The 20412-nt window shown below is 43.1% G+C and overlaps 1 long non-coding RNA gene across 2 annotated transcripts; it reads right to left on the bottom strand.

Moving 5' to 3' along the window:
- Positions 1-5053: 5053 nt before the first annotated feature.
- Positions 5054-19122, bottom strand: LOC111740789. 2 transcript variants are annotated; one of them, XR_002780753.1, is made up of 5 exons: positions 18722-19122; positions 17775-17848; positions 6353-6603; positions 5797-5986; positions 5054-5098 (listed from the first exon to the last, which is right to left on the bottom strand). It is a non-coding gene; the product is annotated as an uncharacterized LOC111740789 (long non-coding RNA). The 2 variants fall into 2 exon arrangements; XR_002780752.1 differs by lacking the exon at positions 18722-19122 and having other exon boundaries at positions 17775-18535.
- Between the last annotated feature and the right edge of the window lie 1290 nt (positions 19123-20412).

Raw genomic sequence — 20412 nt, 5'->3', positions numbered from 1 at the left:
TTTCTTGAATGACCAAGTGATGTCTCATTAAAATTTGCATTCAAACTTCTTTTTAGAAAAATTATCCAAAATTTGGAAACAAGGCAAAGAAGTTATCGTATGCTCTTGTTTTAATGTCATATTAGAGAATTGTCTAATGAACTCACTTAAGGATCATCTGATACTCTTGTTTGACTTACTATTTATTATATATTATAGACTAAGTGTTTGTGTTCCCCCTCAAATTAATATATTGAAACTCTAACCTCCATTGTAGCTGTGTTTCTAGATGTGTCTCTAAGGAAGTGATTGAGGTTAAATAAGATCCGATAAGGTTAGTGTCCTTATAAGAAGAGACACTAAAGAGCTCTCTCTCCCCTTATCTCACTTCCTAGTTGCATTCACGAAGAAAAGGCCATGTGGGGACTTAGTAAGACGGTAGCCATCTACAAGCCAGGAAGAGCCTTTACCAGAAATGGAATCAGCCAGAACCTTGGTCTTGGACTTTTAGCCTCCAAAACTGTGAGAAAATAAATTTCTGTTGTTTAAGCCACATAGTCTATGGGATTTTATTGTGGCAGCCCAAACTGACTTAAACAAATATTGCTTAAAGTCCAGACTCCATAATTTTGGATATTAACTTGTAGAAGATTAATAAGTTGTTTTTTCAGAGAGATGTGCATTATTTCTGTTTGTAGAAGTAAGGGCCTCAAAGGTTACAGTTTTTATTGACTTGTAAGACATTAACTATTTTTATCTAATGCAATCTGAGCCTCAATTTTCCTACTCTGTTAAATGTCACTAATAGTTTTTTCTTTATAGGGTTGCTGTAGTATTAAATATAAGGCATATAGTACTTGTGGGGCACTGCCTAACACATAGTAAGCTCTCAATTAAGTCAGACTCATTATGATTATTTAGATCAGAGGTCCACACATAGTAAGCTCTCAATTAAGTCAGACTCATTATGATTATTTAGATCAGAGGTCCAGACTCTTTATGATTATTTAGATCAGACTCATTATGATTATTTAGATCAGAGGTCCACAGCTACATTTTATTGGGTTTGTACAGTGTTTAAAAATATTAGTGGCCAATGGGTAAAAGTAAGGATATTTTCCACATTTTACATTTTGACTTCTCTTGAAAGATCAAAAAGTTAGGCAGGCAGAACAAGGCTTATTTTCGCATGTGGCAACCAACCAACCCAATGGCTCTAAGTGGGTGGCATCTTTCTTTTGGGATGGGCAGGTATTGTCCCACTTGCCAGAGGCACACCTAGGACCCTTTGTTCCCTTATATTACCTGGCTGGCCCTTGAGGCTTCAATCTTTAGTTTAGAGCATCATTCCCTTATTCCCCCAATCAAAATAACCTGCAGCACAATTTCCAGAGGCCCCAGGACCAAGGTTCCCAGTGACTAGAATCCCAATAGTACTTTAGGGGAGCCTATCAGAGGCTCATGGTTCAGCCTGATGGTATGGGAGGTTGTCCTGGAGCAATGCTCCCTTCTCTTCTCTTCCATAGCCTTGCAGAAAGGGCATGCTATTCTTAGGCTGAGTGCTAGGGTAGGACATCTTTCTGAGGGTCTCTGAGATTGTCACATCCTGCCTGGATGTTCTCCATAACTTGGCAGCTTGTAGCACTATAGTTAAGCACTGGACTAGATGATATTAATAGTTAACTTTAATACAGAGCACCTATCGATGCCAGCCACTTGATGGGAGTCATCTTATAGAATTTTCCAAACTATTTGAAGTAGGTATCACAAGTGCACAATATGAAATTTCAGAGCTCTAAAAACCAAAATTCTTCTTAACAGAACCTAAGGTTAGCAGGCTATCAAAGTCTAATCTCAAACAATATGAAGCTATATATAGTCATTATGTCCCCCACTTAGTGTAAATACCCTCAAATTTTGCTGCAGAAATACTACTGTGTTTGATTACTGGGTACGGCTCCAGACCCCACTGGAGACTGGTATTCATTCACACCAGACGTTTTAAGGTTTGACTCCCTGGCTCCAAGGGTTTTAGATAAGGTATTGAGAATATGTATTATTCTCATTTTATATGTGAGGAAAATGAATCCTTGAGAAATTAAAAAAAAAAAAAGAAAAGTCCAAATAAGTGCTTCACTGTAAGGACCATCCTTCCTGGACGACCTCGGGCAGATCAACTCTCTGGACCTCAGTGATTTCATTTGTAAAATGAAGGTAGCAGTGATAGCTGAGTGCCATGCACTTAATAGGCTTAGGTCATTTCATCTTCTCTAAACCGTCCTATAACATGGGCATTGTTAGTATCCCTATTTTGTTGATGAAGGCACTGAAATTCAAGAACATAAATAATTTGCCCAAGACCACCCAGCCAGTCCCTGGCATGTGAACCAGGTCATCTGACTTTGATGTCACACACCCTTTCGTGGGGTCCACGGGTCCTCTCAGAGACATAAGGGTTCTCGCTCTTATATCCCTACCAGATTTCTTCACTGAAGAAAATGTTTGGCTCATTTTCTCTCTCAGTCTTCACATTCCAGCAGTCATCAGCTTGACAGAGAGGCCAGGCAAGCTTTGAAAATGGTGTTTACTGTTCTCTCCCTCTCACACCCTAGGGGAGAGTTCCAGCCATTCAAAAATGTCTACTTTCAGACTATTGCAGGCATTTTCTAGGACTCAGTGGTCTGTCTCTCCCTCTTCCTGCTGTAAAGATTTCTGCAAGTAGGTGCAACATTTCTCTAGGGGCTTTCAGACCCAATAGGTCAGAGCCCAACAGGCCTAGTTCCCCAGCTCCTGTTAATGAGGTCTGTCCCTCCTCCTTCCTTCCATCTTTCCTGGATGATTGCTCCTCCTCTCACTCAGGGGACACAGGAGGAATCATAGGCACTTCTCGGTTGCCTGGGTTTGGGGACCCTGGCCCCACTAAAAGGGAGTTGAGGGCCCAGCTAGAGGAGCTGTCATGTGCTAGCCAGTTCAAGCAACCAGGGAAGGGATGGTTCATTCCTATAATGTTATGTTTTTAAGCCCAGTTGCTGGAAGGAAATGTCTCTTGGCAAGAAATAGTTTGGGAAGTCAGTTGCCTGTAATAGTGGGCACCAGTGGATTCACCATCCACCAATAAAGAAATGCTACGTGGGCACCAGCTTCTGTTATCTCCCTCCTATTCTTTGCCCTCTGACTTTGGGCAGGACATTTGACCCCTAAACTGTTACCTTGTCTGGAAAATGGGGATAAAAACATCTAATTCTGCCTTTCTCAAAGGACTGAAGGGAGACTCACAGTAGTAATGGATGTGACAACATTTGCAAACAACACAAACGATTATCATGTAAGCCTGAGGGCAGTGTGTGAGTTATAGCTAAGAATGAGGAATAAAGGTCACAGGAAGTCAGCTCTACAAAGCGATGAAATCAAAAGTTCAGTAAACTGAACCCCAACAGACCTTGACAGATGATCCTGAGTTTCCACATACATTTTCAACACTTATCCCTTTTCCTCACATCCAGATGATTGTGAATTACTGGGTTTAAGAATGATTGGGGAATTTTGTTTCTGTTTGTCATTTAAAGCATTTTTATCCCTTAAGATTGTGGTTAGCACAAGGAATACAATAGGAGTACAAATCAAGAGAAACAACAGATAACAGAAACAAACCTGCACCTTTCAATAGTAAAATTAATTTATTATATAAATTATGAACTTGAACATATTTGCAAGGAAAGACATACTGAAAAAAATCTAGCAGATATGAAAAAGAATGAAATGAAACTTCCAGAAACAGAGCATAGAAGAACTGAAATTAAATATATCACAGTTTTGTAGGCAAATTTGGGGACTACTCTAGCTGGGAGAACATGAGGGGCAGGGCCTCCCAGGGAAAGGAACGTTATGCTTGGTTTAAGGAGAGCTGTGGGTGGTGAGGGAAGGGAAATATAGAAGAGCTCTGGGAACTAGACTTCTCAGAACTTCAGAGATCTCAAAAGTGTTGACTTCTTTGACAATAGTCCATCGACATCAGGGCCGGATCCTTAGGCAGCTGAAGCCAGAACATCTTTGGGAAAAATAGAAGGATGAAAGAGGGAGCCATTAATCACCAGCTCTTTTCAAGTCCTTTAGAAGCGGAGCACTGTCTGTACATCATAAATTCCAACTATGATACAGAACAAGAAAGAATAATTAGCAAAGTCAGGCATTATTCTTGAAAATCAGCTCTAATTAAATGAAGGCCACTTGTGTTTTCTAATTGCATGATCTTAAAATTGAAGTCAGGAGTCCAGGTTCATGAAATCTTCTCAGGAGGTGAGACCATTTATCAAAATGCAAAGTCATATGAAATGAATGGAAATATACATCAAAGCCCAGAATCATAAAACTTGGCACAAAGAAGAAATCACAGAATTATTGCAGGGCAATTCCTTCACTTATAGAAGAGGGAACTAAGCCTTGTAAAGAGAACGAGTGGCAGACACAGATCACACAGGTGACCTCCTAACCCTGAGTGAGATTATAGAAATGAAATTCACCAAAGCAGCCTCCCTTGGCTCAGCTTTCCAAGAGAAGAAATGTGGTCCATCTAGTAAATGGTTGGCAAAAATCAATATATAAGGAAACGAGGGCTGGTCTCAGTAAGAGGGAGGTGAGCCTGCCAGGAAAAGGCTTGGAGATGAGCTTTGAAGCAGGCCCTAGACGGGAGGAAGGAAAAGGTGCTTTAAGCAAGGGAATGTTTTAAGCAAAGACCAGGAGGCGGGAGCGCATGCAGGTTGGCTGAACCGATCATTTACGCAGCAGTGCATTTTCGCTCCTGGTGGCTTCCACTCGCTTGTCCTGCTCTCTGGGCAACAGAGGACAGGACCCTTCAACTCACTCATGCCTTTTCCCTTCCTGCCCAGATGACTCTTCAGATGAAACCTGTCTTGGGTTTCATGGGTCTTCTCTCCAGGGACAAGGGTCTACATCCCCTCCAGCTGTGGTCAGGCTTTGTGAAGCAGGATACCTGCCAGTGGTTTTTTTCTGGCTCCTCTGAGGCTCTCTACCCAGCTTTCTTTTTCTAATGGAGCCGGTGACAAGGGAATGGGCAGCAGAAACCCCTTGGAGTGGGGGTGGAGGGCACCTCTGGCTTGTCCTGTCCCATAGGAGGAGTGGGGAAGGGGGAATTAGGGTGGTACCCCCACCTCCACAGTTGGCCCACTGCCCCACCCAGGCTTTCTTCCTCTCGGCCCAGCCCAGCCCAGGAAGTAGGTAGAAATAATTAACACCTAAGTGAAAACTCTTTCACCAAAGATTGTGAACTCCTCCATGAATTTGCATTTTCAACCTTCTGTCGCTAATTGTGGAATGCAAGCCTTTATCTCCTCTGAAAGGAATGGCAGGCAATGGAAATTAGGCAGAGAGAGGAGGGGGTCCTCTTTGTTCAGGGCCTCCCAAACGTTCTACCTCCAGGCCTGGTGCAGATGAAAAACCTGAGTGGCGGGGAGTGTCACCCAGAACCGTTGGTTTCCTCCCCGACTCTCCACGAGGTTTCTGGAAATGAGCCCAGTAGCCCGGTCTGAGCTCTGTAGACTGTCTGGGCCCTGGAGTGTCCCCCGTAAAGCAGGCGCAGCCCAGCCAGGTACCCTGCCCTCAGGTCAGCTAACATGTGCAATGGGGATTGGAAGCCCAGAAATAGGTCTGAACTTGCTAAAAGGGGCTGGGCACTCCAGAGATGAGTGACCAGCATGAGTTGGGAGAACTTTTTTGATTATTGATTAATTTTTTGAATGGGTAGAACATTCACCAAAAAATCCCAAAGGTTCAGAAGTGAAAAGCAAGTGTCCCTCTTACCCTTAACTTCCAAGTCCCTCTCACTCTCTTTACATTGGTATATCTGTATGTCTCTGTGCACATTTACGTTTAATGGCAGTCTACAGAACACACTCGTTCGTCCTGCTTTTTTCACAAAGCAGTACTTTTCAGGCCTACTACTTGCTGTGAGACCTTTTAATATCATTAATTTCCTTGTGCTCAATCTCATCTGTAAAAGGGGAGACAATAAAAATATTTACCTCATTGGGCTGTTGTGAGTTAATTCGTGTAAAGTCATTAGACCAGTGCCCAGCACACAAAGAGCATTATATAAGTATTAGCCGTTACTATTATCGTAGGAGTTAAAAATCAGTGAAGAATTTTAAGTTGTGTAAGGGGTAAATAAAAGAGAGTGAGGGAGAGAGAGACAGAGAGAGAATGAGGATTTAATATTATAAGAAAAAAGTGACTGATTCTCAGATTCTGATTTTGGAAGCTGAGATATTAATATGGTGAAAATACAACAATAACAACAACAGCTACTATTTATTATCTATCTGCTACATCTCAGGTGCTATTCAGACCCCTGACTTACCTTATTTAAGGCCTGCAACGAAGCCTTGTGGGCAGGTATTATTATTCCCAATGTCGAGATGAGGAAACTGAGACTTAAATTATTTGTTACAGGAAAACAGACCAAGTCATAGAAGCTTGGTCTTTTGCGTTTCCTGGTCATGCCGACCATGGTCGTGTAACAGTCGATGTGTTTATGTGCTGATCAGCGCTGTACGTTGTATTTGCTTCTATGCTGTCCCCTGTGCGTGGCTCCAAGTGGCATGGTTTATGCTTAAATCAAACAAAAATCAATAAATATGGGAATTACTGACTGAGCCTCACCAATACCTCATGTATTAAAATTCAATATTTATTCTTATAACTATACTTCCATTTCCTCCCATGTGTGGATTCATATTTTTCAAGTACTGCGACAGAAATGTTTCTCAACTTCAGTATATTATTCTATCCCTAACAATACTCTAGACTGAGAGATCACAGAATAAAAATGATCTAATAATAGTTCAAGTTTTTGGTTCTCTCCAAATGTCATTTAATAAGGCATTCGTTGAAGCTGATTCTTTCTAGGGTAAAGCATCATTTTGGTTTCTCAAATGGGCGACACACAGCCTTACCCCCTTAAACATAGCGTGGATAGCCTCGTTTGGCCTTTCTATCTGGCTCTTGGGCATCACCTCAGTGGTGCCCTCTGCTTTTGGTGCCTTTGACCGGCCTTTCTGCCATCAGTCAGTTTACTCTGACATACCTCCTAATCTGCAGTTTTTAATATGCTGCACTTGGAGAAATCAGCAGTTGACCAGTCTTGATGTGACTGCGTGTATAGCCAGAACTGACAAAGGCCGAGGGAGAGTCAGTCCTGCAGGAGTAAAGAATGACAACTGTTTTAGAGGCATCTCTCACCTGTACTCTGGGTTCTCTGCTTTCTAGGTAGTTAGAGCTACAGGACGCTTAAACCATGGTGCATGTTCACAGTTGGTTCCTTGTCTGTGGTTATTACGGGATACATAATACTATGGGATATTATATGCATCATAATACGGGATACAAGAGCAGTGAGGAAGACATTCTCAGGAGGCGGCACAAAGGGATGTTTGGTGACTCCAAATGCGGTGGGCTTTGTCCCTTTCCTCACGTGCAGGAGGGCAGCGCGGCCCCTGACCAGTGGCCTCCTCCCTCTCCACCAAAGCGTGGAACCTCAGTTACCTGCAGAAGGGTTAGCACTGTTTTGGGGAACTGGCAGGCAGGGTTAGTGGTCCCTGTGCTATCCTAGCTCAGACTCTTCCCACTTGAAGAGCTAGTTCAGGGAGCAATAACAACCTTAAGCAAATACACGACTTAAGATTCCACTGGTGGGTTTTCTGATGAAGACGAGTCATAAGAAAGGTTGTTCAATGAGCTGGTGCCATTGTAAGTTCTACCAAATTGTTCTGGGTCTCTTGTTCTGTGAACTGCCTGTTCCCCTCCTTTGCCTACGCTACTGAGTTATACTTGCTGATCTTTGCCGATTGGTGTGTGAGCTTTGTAAAACAGGAAACTAACCTTTTATCCGTCATTGACTGAAAATGATTTCTCTTCTTATCTTATTTTGTTCACAGCATTTATTTTTGCCATACACAAATTGTACATTTTTAGGCAGTCAAATGTGTCAATTGTTTCTTTTGGCTTTAGAGTTTCTTGGTTTGCTTAGAAAAAACTTCTCCACTCAGATTATACATTTTACATGTTTCCTTTGAGATGTTTTATGGTTTCCTTTTTAAAATTTAAATCTTTGATCCAACTAAAATTTATTTTGGTGTTAAAGATTGAGGTAGGGCTCTAACTTCATGATTCTTCCCCTATCTAATTAGCGACAGTCCCCAGATCATTTACTGAATGATCTTTTTCCTCACTAAATTGAAATGCCACTTTTATCATAAACTAGATCTCTACGTGTATTTTACTCTATTTACAGTCCCCTCATATTCTGGTACTCTGTCTATTTTTTTCTCCTCTTTAAACTGTTTTAATTATTGTGGTTTCATGATGTATTTTAATAACAAGTATGAGTAATGCTACTTGTTATTCTTCTTTGGACTTTTTCTAGCTATTTTCACATGTTTATTTTTTCAGATAAATTTTAATATCATTATATCACCATCCACAATCCTCTTGGTATTTTAATTGGAAGTCAATTGAGCATTTACATTAATTTAGAGAGACTAACATCCAAAAAAAAAAAAATCATGTGTTTTCATTTATTCCAGATTTCTTTATGAAGCTCATTAGGGCTTTAAAGTTTTCTTCTTATGGATCCTATAGGTGCTTCATTAAATTTATCCCTATGGATTTTATCTTTTCAGCTGCTATAACAAATGAAATAGGTACTCCTCATATTTTCAACTGGCTGTGTGACTTTAGGCAGATTATACACCCTCTCTAGGCCTCTTCACTTAAAGCTAGCTGGTGATATTATGAAATAGTCCTTAACTATATGCAAGATACTGGTATTTTTAAGGGCGGCTTTGCCCTCATTGCATTTTCATGAGAAAGACCTGGGGTCAGCTCAGTTTCTCTGGTCCCAGCTGTGCAAACGAATACATGGGTCAACCCTAATTGAAGCCTCTGCGTGTCCTCTGCCCCCTCCAGTGATTCACCGAGAGTCAACTATACCCCTGCAGGCGGGATATCCCGGCGGGATGGGCAGTGGCTTTATCCACACCCAGCCACCTTTACTGGGCACCTACCATGTGCCAGGCCCCGTGCCAGCCTCCGAGATTCTGATTTTGGAAGCTGAGATATTAATATGGTGAAAATACAACAATAACAACAACAGCTACTATTTATTATCTATCTGCTACATCTCAGGTGCTATTCAGACCCCTGACTTACCTTATTTAAGGCCTGCAACGAAGCCTTGTGGGCAGGTATTATTATTCCCAATGTCGAGATGAGGAAACTGAGACTTAAATTATTTGTTACAGGAAAACAGACCAAGTCATAGAAGCTTGGTCTTTTGCGTTTCCTGGTCATGCCGACCATGGTCGTGTAACAGTAGATGTGTTTATGTGCTGATCAGCGCTGTACGTTGTATTTGCTTCTATGCTATCCCCTGTGCGTGGCTCCAAGTGGCATGGTTTATGCTTAAATCAAACAAAAATCAATAAATATGGGAATTACTGACTGAGCCTCACCAATACCTCATGTATTAAAATTCAATATTTATTCTTATAACTATACTTCCATTTCCTCCCATGTGTGGATTCATATTTTTCAAGTACTGCGACAGAAATGTTTCTCAACTTCAGTATATTATTCTATCCCTAACAATACTCTAGACTGAGAGATCACAGAATAAAAATGATCTAATAATAGTTCAAGTTTTTGGTTCTCTCCAAATGTCATTTAATAAGGCATTCGTTGAAGCTGATTCTTTCTAGGGTAAAGCATCATTTTGGTTTCTCAAATGGGCGACACACAGCCTTACCCACTTAAACATAGCATGGATAGCCTCGTTTGGCCTTTCTATCTGGCTCTTGGGCATCACCTCAGTGGTGCCCTCTGCTTTTGGTGCCTTTGACCGGCCTTTCTGCCATCAGTCAGTTTACTCTGACATACCTCCTAATCTGCAGTTTTTAATATGCTGCACTTGGAGAAATCAGCAGTTGACCAGTCTTGATGTGACTGCGTGTATAGCCAGAACTGACAAAGGCCGAGGGAGAGTCAGTCCTGCAGGAGTAAAGAATGACAACTGTTTTAGAGGCATCTCTCACCTGTACTCTGGGTTCTCTGCTTTCTAGGTAGTTAGAGCTACAGGACGCTTAAACCATGGTGCATGTTCACAGTTGGTTCCTTGTCTGTGGTTATTACGGGATACATAATACTATGGGATATTATATGCATCATAATACGGGATACAAGAGCAGTGAGGAAGACATTCTCAGGAGGCGGCACAAAGGGATGTTTGGTGACTCCAAATGCGGTGGGCTTTGTCCCTTTCCTCACGTGCAGGAGGGCAGCGCGGCCCCTGACCAGTGGCCTCCTCCCTCTCCACCAAAGCGTGGAACCTCAGTTACCTGCAGAAGGGTTAGCACTGTTTTGGGGAACTGGCAGGCAGGGTTAGTGGTCCCTGTGCTATCCTAGCTCAGACTCTTCCCACTTGAAGAGCTAGTTCAGGGAGCAATAACAACCTTAAGCAAATACACGACTTAAGATTCCACTGGTGGGTTTTCTGATGAAGACGAGTCATAAGAAAGGTTGTTCAATGAGCTGGTGCCATTGTAAGTTCTACCAAATTGTTCTGGGTCTCTTGTTCTGTGAACTGCCTGTTCCCCTCCTTTGCCTACGCTACTGAGTTATACTTGCTGATCTTTGCCGATTGGTGTGTGAGCTTTGTAAAACAGGAAACTAACCTTTTATCCGTCATTGACTGAAAATGATTTCTCTTCTTATCTTATTTTGTTCACAGCATTTATTTTTGCCATACACAAATTGTACATTTTTAGGCAGTCAAATGTGTCAATTGTTTCTTTTGGCTTTAGAGTTTCTTGGTTTGCTTAGAAAAAACTTCTCCACTCAGATTATACATTTTACATGTTTCCTTTGAGATGTTTTATGGTTTCCTTTTTAAAATTTAAATCTTTGATCCAACTAAAATTTATTTTGGTGTTAAAGATTGAGGTAGGGCTCTAACTTCATGATTCTTCCCCTATCTAATTAGCGACAGTCCCCAGATCATTTACTGAATGATCTTTTTCCTCACTAAATTGAAATGCCACTTTTATCATAAACTAGATCTCTACGTGTATTTTACTCTATTTACAGTCCCCTCATATTCTGGTACTCTGTCTATTTTTTTCTCCTCTTTAAACTGTTTTAATTATTGTGGTTTCATGATGTATTTTAATAACAAGTATGAGTAATGCTACTTGTTATTCTTCTTTGGACTTTTTCTAGCTATTTTCACATGTTTATTTTTTCAGATAAATTTTAATATCATTATATCACCATCCACAATCCTCTTGGTATTTTAATTGGAAGTCAATTGAGCATTTACATTAATTTAGAGAGACTAACATCCAAAAAAAAAAAAATCATGTGTTTTCATTTATTCCAGATTTCTTTATGAAGCTCATTAGGGCTTTAAAGTTTTCTTCTTATGGATCCTATAGGTGCTTCATTAAATTTATCCCTATGGATTTTATCTTTTCAGCTGCTATAACAAATGAAATAGGTACTCCTCATATTTTCAACTGGCTGTGTGACTTTAGGCAGATTATACACCCTCTCTAGGCCTCTTCACTTAAAGCTAGCTGGTGATATTATGAAATAGTCCTTAACTATATGCAAGATACTGGTATTTTTAAGGGCGGCTTTGCCCTCATTGCATTTTCATGAGAAAGACCTGGGGTCAGCTCAGTTTCTCTGGTCCCAGCTGTGCAAACGAATACATGGGTCAACCCTAATTGAAGCCTCTGCGTGTCCTCTGCCCCCTCCAGTGATTCACCGAGAGTCAACTATACCCCTGCAGGCGGGATATCCCGGCGGGATGGGCAGTGGCTTTATCCACACCCAGCCACCTTTACTGGGCACCTACCATGTGCCAGGCCCCGTGCCAGCCTCCGGATGGGGCCATTGGCTGTTTATCTGAGCAGGGCGGATAACCACTTTGGATAATTCATGCCTTTAAGTGCAATTTGTGTTTCAGAGTTGATTCTGAGTTTATTTTGGCCTCAGTGTACGCTGAGCAGATGAACTAGTCAAGGGCCTTTTCTCCAGGGTGCCACGAAGACACAGCCAGGGCATGTGGCGAGATGCTCAGCATTATTTGGTAGTACTAGATGGAGAAGATGCTCAGAGAGAGAGAGAGCCCTTCTTAGAGAGACTCTGATTTTAAAACTAAGAATGTCAGGGCTGGCCAGCCTGGGAAAGCCAGTTCAACCTCCCTCTCGGTGGAATCTCTTCCACACTTTCCTGCTGCCCGCGCACCCCACTGTGTTGACCACGGGGTGACAGACTCACACTCCTTGCTAATTCCAGGAGGGATGCATTGAGGCATTTCTCGCACTTATCAGCTAGCCTAATTGTTTCTTTAATTGAAAGTCAGCAGATAAGCGCAGGTTTCTTTCCCATGCAAAAGAGGCTTGAACTAGAAGAAATAAGCCAATGGCATAAAAAAACAAATGCTAGCTTTAGCTTGGCTTTGGGGAAGGAGGGCTTTGTGCTTGTGTCCTTGCATAATAATGTATTTGAGTTAATTTGACTGGTGGGGGTGCTAAGTTAGCCAAACACTTTAATAAGATTGAAACAGGATTGAGGCAGGCTACTTTCAGGCCTTGCATTGATAAGAAGGGACTGGCTAAGCCCTCTTTTCTTTAAGGAAACAGCCCCCACACTTGTGCAGGCCAAAATAATTAAGTAATTAGCAAAGGCATTTGTCAAAATGCCCAGTGGGGCTGACGAAAATGACAGCTTTGAGAAGGATGAAGAGTTTGCAAATAGCATTTTCTCCAAGCTCCAGGCTGGGGTCAGGCCTGGAGCCTGCGAGGAAAACGCATGCCTGGGACTCCAGGGTCCCAGCTCCACCTTTGGGGTTCAAGTTCACTTCCCTGTGGCAAAAGCCAAGCTCCTATTTCTAAGGAGCCTTTCTTGAAAGGCCTTTGGAACATCAAAGAGCTCTTAACATGCAGCAAGTAAGTGAAAAATAAGGGAGTCATTTTCCTTTTCAAAGGATTGAAACCGTTAAACAGCCAAGTCCGTGGTGGAAAAAGCATTTGAGGTTTATTAAAATTAAAAGACCGGGGAAATAGCTGGAGGTTATGAAGCCGTCATCATCGCCAACAGTGAACTAACTCTACCTACCGTGTGCAACGCAAACTCCTGGGTTTTCTTAAGGCCATAAGAACCTCTACCCTTAAGAGGCTTACTTATAGTGTTTGCTGTTGTAGGGTGAGTTAAAGATTGTAAGTCAAGGGAAATTCTCTCAACATTAAGAGAAAAGCAACAGTGATAGTAACAACTACTAGGGGCACCGTCAATATGTCAGGCATGTGATATTTCATTCGATACCCACAACCCTACGATGTTGGCATTTATTTTTCTCCTTTAATAGATGGAGAAACTGAGGCTCAGAGAAGTCAGGAGGCTTAGAGCTGAGATGCAATGTAAAGAAGAGATTAAGGGCAAGTGAGTCATAATAATCTGGTGAGTCAGCAGAGTCTATCTGTATAGGTCAAAGGGGATAAGAACTGAGGACAATTCTAAATCTAGAATCTAGAGTGGTTGGGGACCAGAGAGTGGCCTTTCGATGGAGTGAAATGGGAGGGCAGACATCATGAGACCAGGGCGTCAAGAGGGAGTCTCCAAAAACAGCAAGGGGGAGAAACATCACTATTGGTCCAGTTCGGGAAGTCTCCCAAGTCAGGGGAGAAGCTCGAAGAGAGGGAGAGTTTGAAGATGCCAGAAGAGGAGGGAATATTTGCGAAAGACAGGTTCTTTCTGGAGGAGGTGGCCCGGAGAGAGAGACACGCAGCTTAGAAAGGAGGTAGCCATGTGGTAGCAGGGATCGGGGAGAGGACAGTTGACTGTTTCTGGAAAGAAAGACAAAATGAAGGAGAGATTGTGTAAAGTTATTGTGAATTTGAAGTTAGAAAGGAGGGAGTTGATTCAGAGGTGCTTTTGGGGACACAAGAGGATAGCTGAGAGGACTCAGGTGGAGGAAAAGTGGACTGCATGGTACTGTCTATGGAGGAAGTCGAGTTAGGCCAAGAACCAGAGGGGCTGGGTGAGGGTGATAATGGGGTAGAGGTTGGAGATGGGGTTTTGGGGTCCAAGATCTGGGAGACAGAGTATTTCCACAGGTTTAAGTGATGTCGGGGCTGAGGGTGGGGTCCCAGCTGTGCAAACGAATACATGGGTCAACCCTAATTGAAGCCTCTGCGTGTCCTCTGCCCCCTCCAGTGATTCACCGAGAGTCAACTATACCCCTGCAGGCGGGATATCCCGGCGGGATGGGCAGTGGCTTTATCCACACCCAGCCACCTTTACTGGGCACCTACCATGTGCCAGGCCCCGTGCCAGCCTCTGGATGGGGCCATTGGCTGGTTATCTGAGCAGGGCGGATAACCACTTTGGATAATTCATGCCTTTAAGTGCAATTTGTGTTTCAGAGTTGATTCTGAGTTTATTTTGGCCTCAGTGTACGCTGAGCAGATGAACTAGTCAAGGGCCTTTTCTCCAGGGTGCCACGAAGACACAGCCAGGGCATGTGGCGAGATGCTCAGCATTATTTGGTAGTACTAGATGGAGAAGATGCTCAGAGAGAGAGAGAGCCCTTCTTAGAGAGACTCTGATTTTAAAACTAAGAATGTCAGGGCTGGCCAGCCTGGGAAAGCCAGTTCAACCTCCCTCTCGGTGGAATCTCTTCCACACTTTCCTGCTGCCCGCGCACCCCACTGTGTTGACCACGGGGTGACAGACTCACACTCCTTGCTAATTCCAGGAGGGATGCATTGAGGCATTTCTCGCACTTATCAGCTAGCCTAATTGTTTCTTTAATTGAAAGTCAGCAGATAAGCGCAGGTTTCTTTCCCATGCAAAAGAGGCTTGAACTAGAAGAAATAAGCCAATGGCATAAAAAAACAAATGCTAGCTTTAGCTTGGCTTTGGGGAAGGAGGGCTTTGTGCTTGTGTCCTTGCATAATAATGTATTTGAGTTAATTTGACTGGTGGGGGTGCTAAGTTAGCCAAACACTTTAATAAGATTGAAACAGGATTGAGGCAGGCTACTTTCAGGCCTTGCATTGATAAGAAGGGACTGGCTAAGCCCTCTTTTCTTTAAGGAAACAGCCCCCACACTTGTGCAGGCCAAAATAATTAAGTAATTAGCAAAGGCATTTGTCAAAATGCCCAGTGGGGCTGACGAAAATGACAGCTTTGAGAAGGATGAAGAGTTTGCAAATAGCATTTTCTCCAAGCTCCAGGCTGGGGTCAGGCCTGGAGCCTGCGAGGAAAACGCATGCCTGGGACTCCAGGGTCCCAGCTCCACCTTTGGGGTTCAAGTTCACTTCCCTGTGGCAAAAGCCAAGCTCCTATTTCTAAGGAGCCTTTCTTGAAAGGCCTTTGGAACATCAAAGAGCTCTTAACATGCAGCAAGTAAGTGAAAAATAAGGGAGTCATTTTCCTTTTCAAAGGATTGAAACCGTTAAACAGCCAAGTCCGTGGTGGAAAAAGCATTTGAGGTTTATTAAAATTAAAAGACCGGGGAAATAGCTGGAGGTTATGAAGCCGTCATCATCGCCAACAGTGAACTAACTCTACCTACCGTGTGCAACGCAAACTCCTGGGTTTTCTTAAGGCCATAAGAACCTCTACCCTTAAGAGGCTTACTTATAGTGTTTGCTGTTGTAGGGTGAGTTAAAGATTGTAAGTCAAGGGAAATTCTCTCAACATTAAGAGAAAAGCAACAGTGATAGTAACAACTACTAGGGGCACCGTCAATATGTCAGGCATGTGATATTTCATTCGATACCCACAACCCTACGATGTTGGCATTTATTTTTCTCCTTTAATAGATGGAGAAACTGAGGCTCAGAGAAGTCAGGAGACTTAGAGCTGAGATGCAATGTAAAGAAGAGATTAAGGGCAAGGGAGTCATAATAATCTGGTGAGTCAGCAGCGTCTATCTGTATAGGTCAAAGGGGATAAGAACTGAGGACAATTCTAAATCTAGAATCTAGAGTGGTTGGGGACCAGAGAGTGGCCTTTCGATGGAGTGAAATGGGAGGGCAGACATCATGAGACCAGGGCGTCAAGAGGGAGTCTCCAAAAACAGCAAGGGGGAGAAACATCACTATTGGTCCAGTTCGGGAAGTCTCCCAAGTCAGGGGAGAAGCTCGAAGAGAGGGAGAGTTTGAAGATGCCAGAAGAGGAGGGAATATTTGCGAAAGACAGGTTCTTTCTGGAGGAGGTGGCCCGGAGAGAGTGACACGCAGCTTAGAAAGGAGGTAGCCATGTGGTAGCAGGGATTGGGGAGAGGACAGTTGACTGTTTCTGGAAAGAAAGACAAAATGAAGGAGAGATTGTGTAAAGTTATTGTGAATTTGAAGTTAGAAAGGAGGGAGTTGATTCAGAGGTGCTTTTGGGGACACAAGAGGATAGCTGAGAGGACTCAGGTGGAGGAAAAGTGGACTGCATGGTACTGTCTATGGAGGAAGTCGAGTTAGGCCAAGAACCAGAGGGGCTGGGTGAGGGTGATAATGGGGTAGAGGTTGGAGATGGGGTTTTGGGGTCCAAGATCTGGGAGACAGAGTATTTCCACAGGTTTAAGTGATGTCGGGGCTGAGGGTGGGGGTGCCTGGAGTGGGGCCAAGATTGAAAGTCACAAGATCTTAGAAGAGCAAAGGTCGTGGAGTCAGCAGACCTCTCCATGAATATTGAATAAATGATGACAGACAAGGGTATGCCAGGTACCCGAGTCTTCCAGGAACAATGCCAAGGATGATAGAAGAGGATGGTGACAAAGATGAGGTGAGCACTACATAGATGGTCGTGAGGGCTTTCGATGGGAAGAGTTTAGGCAGAGGTGATGACCTGGAGGACAAAGAGTAAACCTTTTCCTCTTCTTTTAAAGACGGTATGGCGGTAAGAAATATTGAGGCTTTCAGGGTCAAGACTAACCCGGCTTCTAATCCTGGTTCTCAACTTACTAATTGTGTGACCTTGGAGAAGTCACCTGGAATATCTCTGAGTTTTAAAACTCATCTACATAATGGGGTTGCCACCCCACTTATAGAATGTGTGGGAAGATTAAACAAGGTAATGATTGTGACCCCACTCATAGAATGTGTGGGAAGATTAAACAAGGTAATGATTGTAAAGAATCTACAATAGCATCTGGCACACAGCCAGTGTTCAGTAAATGGCAGCTGTCAGAAACATCTGTACTGGAAGAGACTGCAGGTCATCTGGTCCAATAGATGAGGAAAAGGAGGCTCAGCGAAGCCACAAATTAGGGAAGATGATGGAGTGCAGGACTCTGATCGAAGCCACATGAGGGTGGGAGTGTGGGACAGGAGAGATTCTGGAATCTGCAAGGTCCCCAGCCAGGTGCTGGCTTTGGGGACAGACCAGGGTTGTGTATGTGTTGAGGGTGTGCGTGCCGGTCATAACTCTTTCCTAGGAGATGAGAGCACACAGGGTCGTAAAACTTGCCTCCTACGTATATGTGATATCTTCTAACCAGCCAAGCGAGCGTGTTGTCTGTAAGCTAAGACTCCTTGCCCATTTGCTCTTGATCTAAACCTCTTTAGTGAGAGGAATATTCCAGGTCTGTTCACATCTCAGGTCTCCAAATTCAGACCCATCATGGTGGCAAGTCCTCTGCTTGGAAATTAATTTGCAGTTGCCAGTACTTACCTTTGTATACGCCCAGTTTCTCACACATAAAGTGCTCTGTAAGTACTTACGGAATCAATGAATGAATAACCTCGTCTTCATTTTTGGTAGCAATGTTTTTCTATCCACTTCTGCAATTGGTTGGCTGTGTGGGGTGAAGGATTCAGGTTTAGGAGTTTGAGAAACGAGGGTTTGAATCCCACCTTTATCAGTTAATACTTGAGATTTTCTCCAAACGGCTTAACTTCACAAAGCCTCAAATTTCTCATCTATAAAGTAAGGACAATAATACTTAGTTTACCTTCTTTGATGATTCGGTGATCTGTGGCTGGAATGTCTTGGCATCGTGTCTGCCTGGCACTCTCAGTAATGGTGGCTATTTTTTATTGTCATCATATCACTGTGTTTGCAGCACACACAAATTTACCTTCTTTTTATTTACTTAAAGCTGAGGGCCTCTCTTGTCCTACATTCTAAAAGGTGCTTTGAGAGTGTTAAGGGACTGAAGACATCCCCGTTTCTCACCTCCAGGCCCCGCTTAATAATGCCACTTGGTTTGGCACTTTGGTCAAAGGAGAACCAAGAAAACAATCTCCTAATCGCAACCCTGAGACGCCTTTATCCTCAGGTGTGTCTGCCTTGACGGGGCGGCCAGGTAAAGGCTTGCCTCAGGAGCCCTGGCATTTTGGGTGCTCACCTCCAGCAGGAGAAACCCTCTGCATGGAAATTACTTTAATTTGCAGTTGACAAAAGGCAAATTGCTGGCTTTTTTTTTTTTTTTTTACCCCCACTCAGAGCCTGGAATGTAACCTTGCACAGCTGCCCCAGACATTCCAGGTGACAGCTTCCATTAGCCCGGCCCAGATTTCTAGCTTAAAGCGGGGGAGGGGGTAAAAACTTGAGTGATTTCACAAGGGGCAAAACCCCCAAACATAATTTAATTCTACCAACTTCTATCACTTAGAATTCTCTCCCACTCTCGTCAGCATACAAAGCGGAGTCGGTGTGGATTTCCTACCGTGTCTGCCTTTTTCTTTGCTTAACCTGCAATCTTGTATTACCACAGTGCACGGGCCTGTGATTCTCAGTTGGCTAGGAGATTCCATCCCATGATCTATCAGTGTTCGATCTGTGTGCGACTGGTTGTGAGGTCATGAGGGCAGGGCCTCCTTTGCTTTATTCCTTTGCGGGATGCCTGGGATGCAGTAGGATCTCAGTACATATTTGTCGAAAAATGAACGAATGAATGGGTGATTTCCAATTTTTCCCAAGGCCAGAGTGTCTTTGTCTGTCTAGTCATAGACTTCTATAGCATTCCAGAAGAAAGGGCATCCTTTAGATGCGGTGCTGGTTGCCTTCCACTTAAAATATGTCCCCGAGATGCCTGTCTGGGGCGGTTCCGTGGAATGCAGGCTGAATGGAATGCCTTTTAGGCTGTGAGAACCTGAGGCTACTGCTGCCATCTTGTGGACAGTATTTGAAACACAAGAGATGTGAGGGCAAGCGGCGTTTGGCTTTTTACACCTTTTCGTTTTCCCCAAAGAAATCTTAGCTGATTCTCTTTTGTAATGTGTTAGGCCATACTTCCAGGTCCATGCTTAATTCATTTATATTACTCCTTTGAAGTCATTATAATAACAACGGCTCACATTTATTGAATTCTAGGCACTGGGCTTTAAGTGCTATGCTTCATATTGAAAAACATTCTAATGCCTGTGCTATCGTTACCATCTCTACTGTGGAGAGGAAATCCAGGCTCAGAGTGGCTGCGTGACTTGTGCCTGGCTAGAAAACTGGAAGAGAGAACTAGGATTTGATTCCAGCCTTTCTGGCTCAGGGCCAACTCTTGGCCATCATGCCACACTCTTTCTTACTTTTTTTATTTTTGTTTTTAGTTCTTCTTCCCTTTCCAAGCCCTGTTGCTACAGTGCATCTGTACTTGTAGTCACACCAGGTCTTAGTAATTTGTTTATGTGTTTGCTTCCCCAACAAGACACTGAGCCCCAAGAGAGCTGGTCAGAGCTATTGAGTACAAAGATTTATGTATCTCTGTGTACCAGCTATAAACCAGGACTATGCTAGAATGGGACAATATAAAGATCTGTTAAACTGGAGTCCAGGCATTCCTTATGTATAAGTGCCAGGATTTGCAAAACCACAGGAAAGATGTGGAGTATGTTCCTGGATTATAATTTGTAATGAAGATTGACAAAGGTGGTGAGTGGAGGAATTAGAAATTTAGCTAGTTGTTTATAAACTTATTTTTATATAAACTGATTTCCCCAGCAATGCTCAGGCTAACTTTGACCATGATTAAATCCATTCATACATGCTTTTCTTTGCTCCTTACCCTGGATCACTTGACAAAGAGTTGCTCATGTGAGAAGCAGTTCACTGGCAGCTGAGGAGGTAGAAGGGAGGGAGAGTAATAGCCTCTCTCTTTGAGGTTCTCCAGGATGGGAAGGGGTCCGCAGTGAATATCGCATACTCTACGTAGCCTAAATTTTGGGTTGGACTACCCCAAACATGTCCTCTGTGTTTGATGAAAATTTATAGGCAGTTTTCTTTTGATGCAGTACTAGATAAAGAGTAAAAAAATCTGATTAAAATGAATAGATGTAAAATGAAATGCAGAAATTAGAATAAATTTATAAATTAAAGCTAAACTTTCAAAAGGCTTCAGACTTGCAGGTTAACCCCACAGGCCTT

The sequence above is a fragment of the Pteropus vampyrus genome, unplaced genomic scaffold (genome assembly GCF_000151845.1).
Source record: "Pteropus vampyrus isolate Shadow unplaced genomic scaffold, Pvam_2.0 Scaffold68, whole genome shotgun sequence".
Lineage (NCBI taxonomy): Eukaryota > Metazoa > Chordata > Mammalia > Chiroptera > Pteropodidae > Pteropus > Pteropus vampyrus.
The sequence above is the reverse complement of the archived record's forward strand: the minus strand, read 5'-3'. Positions and strand labels throughout refer to the sequence as shown.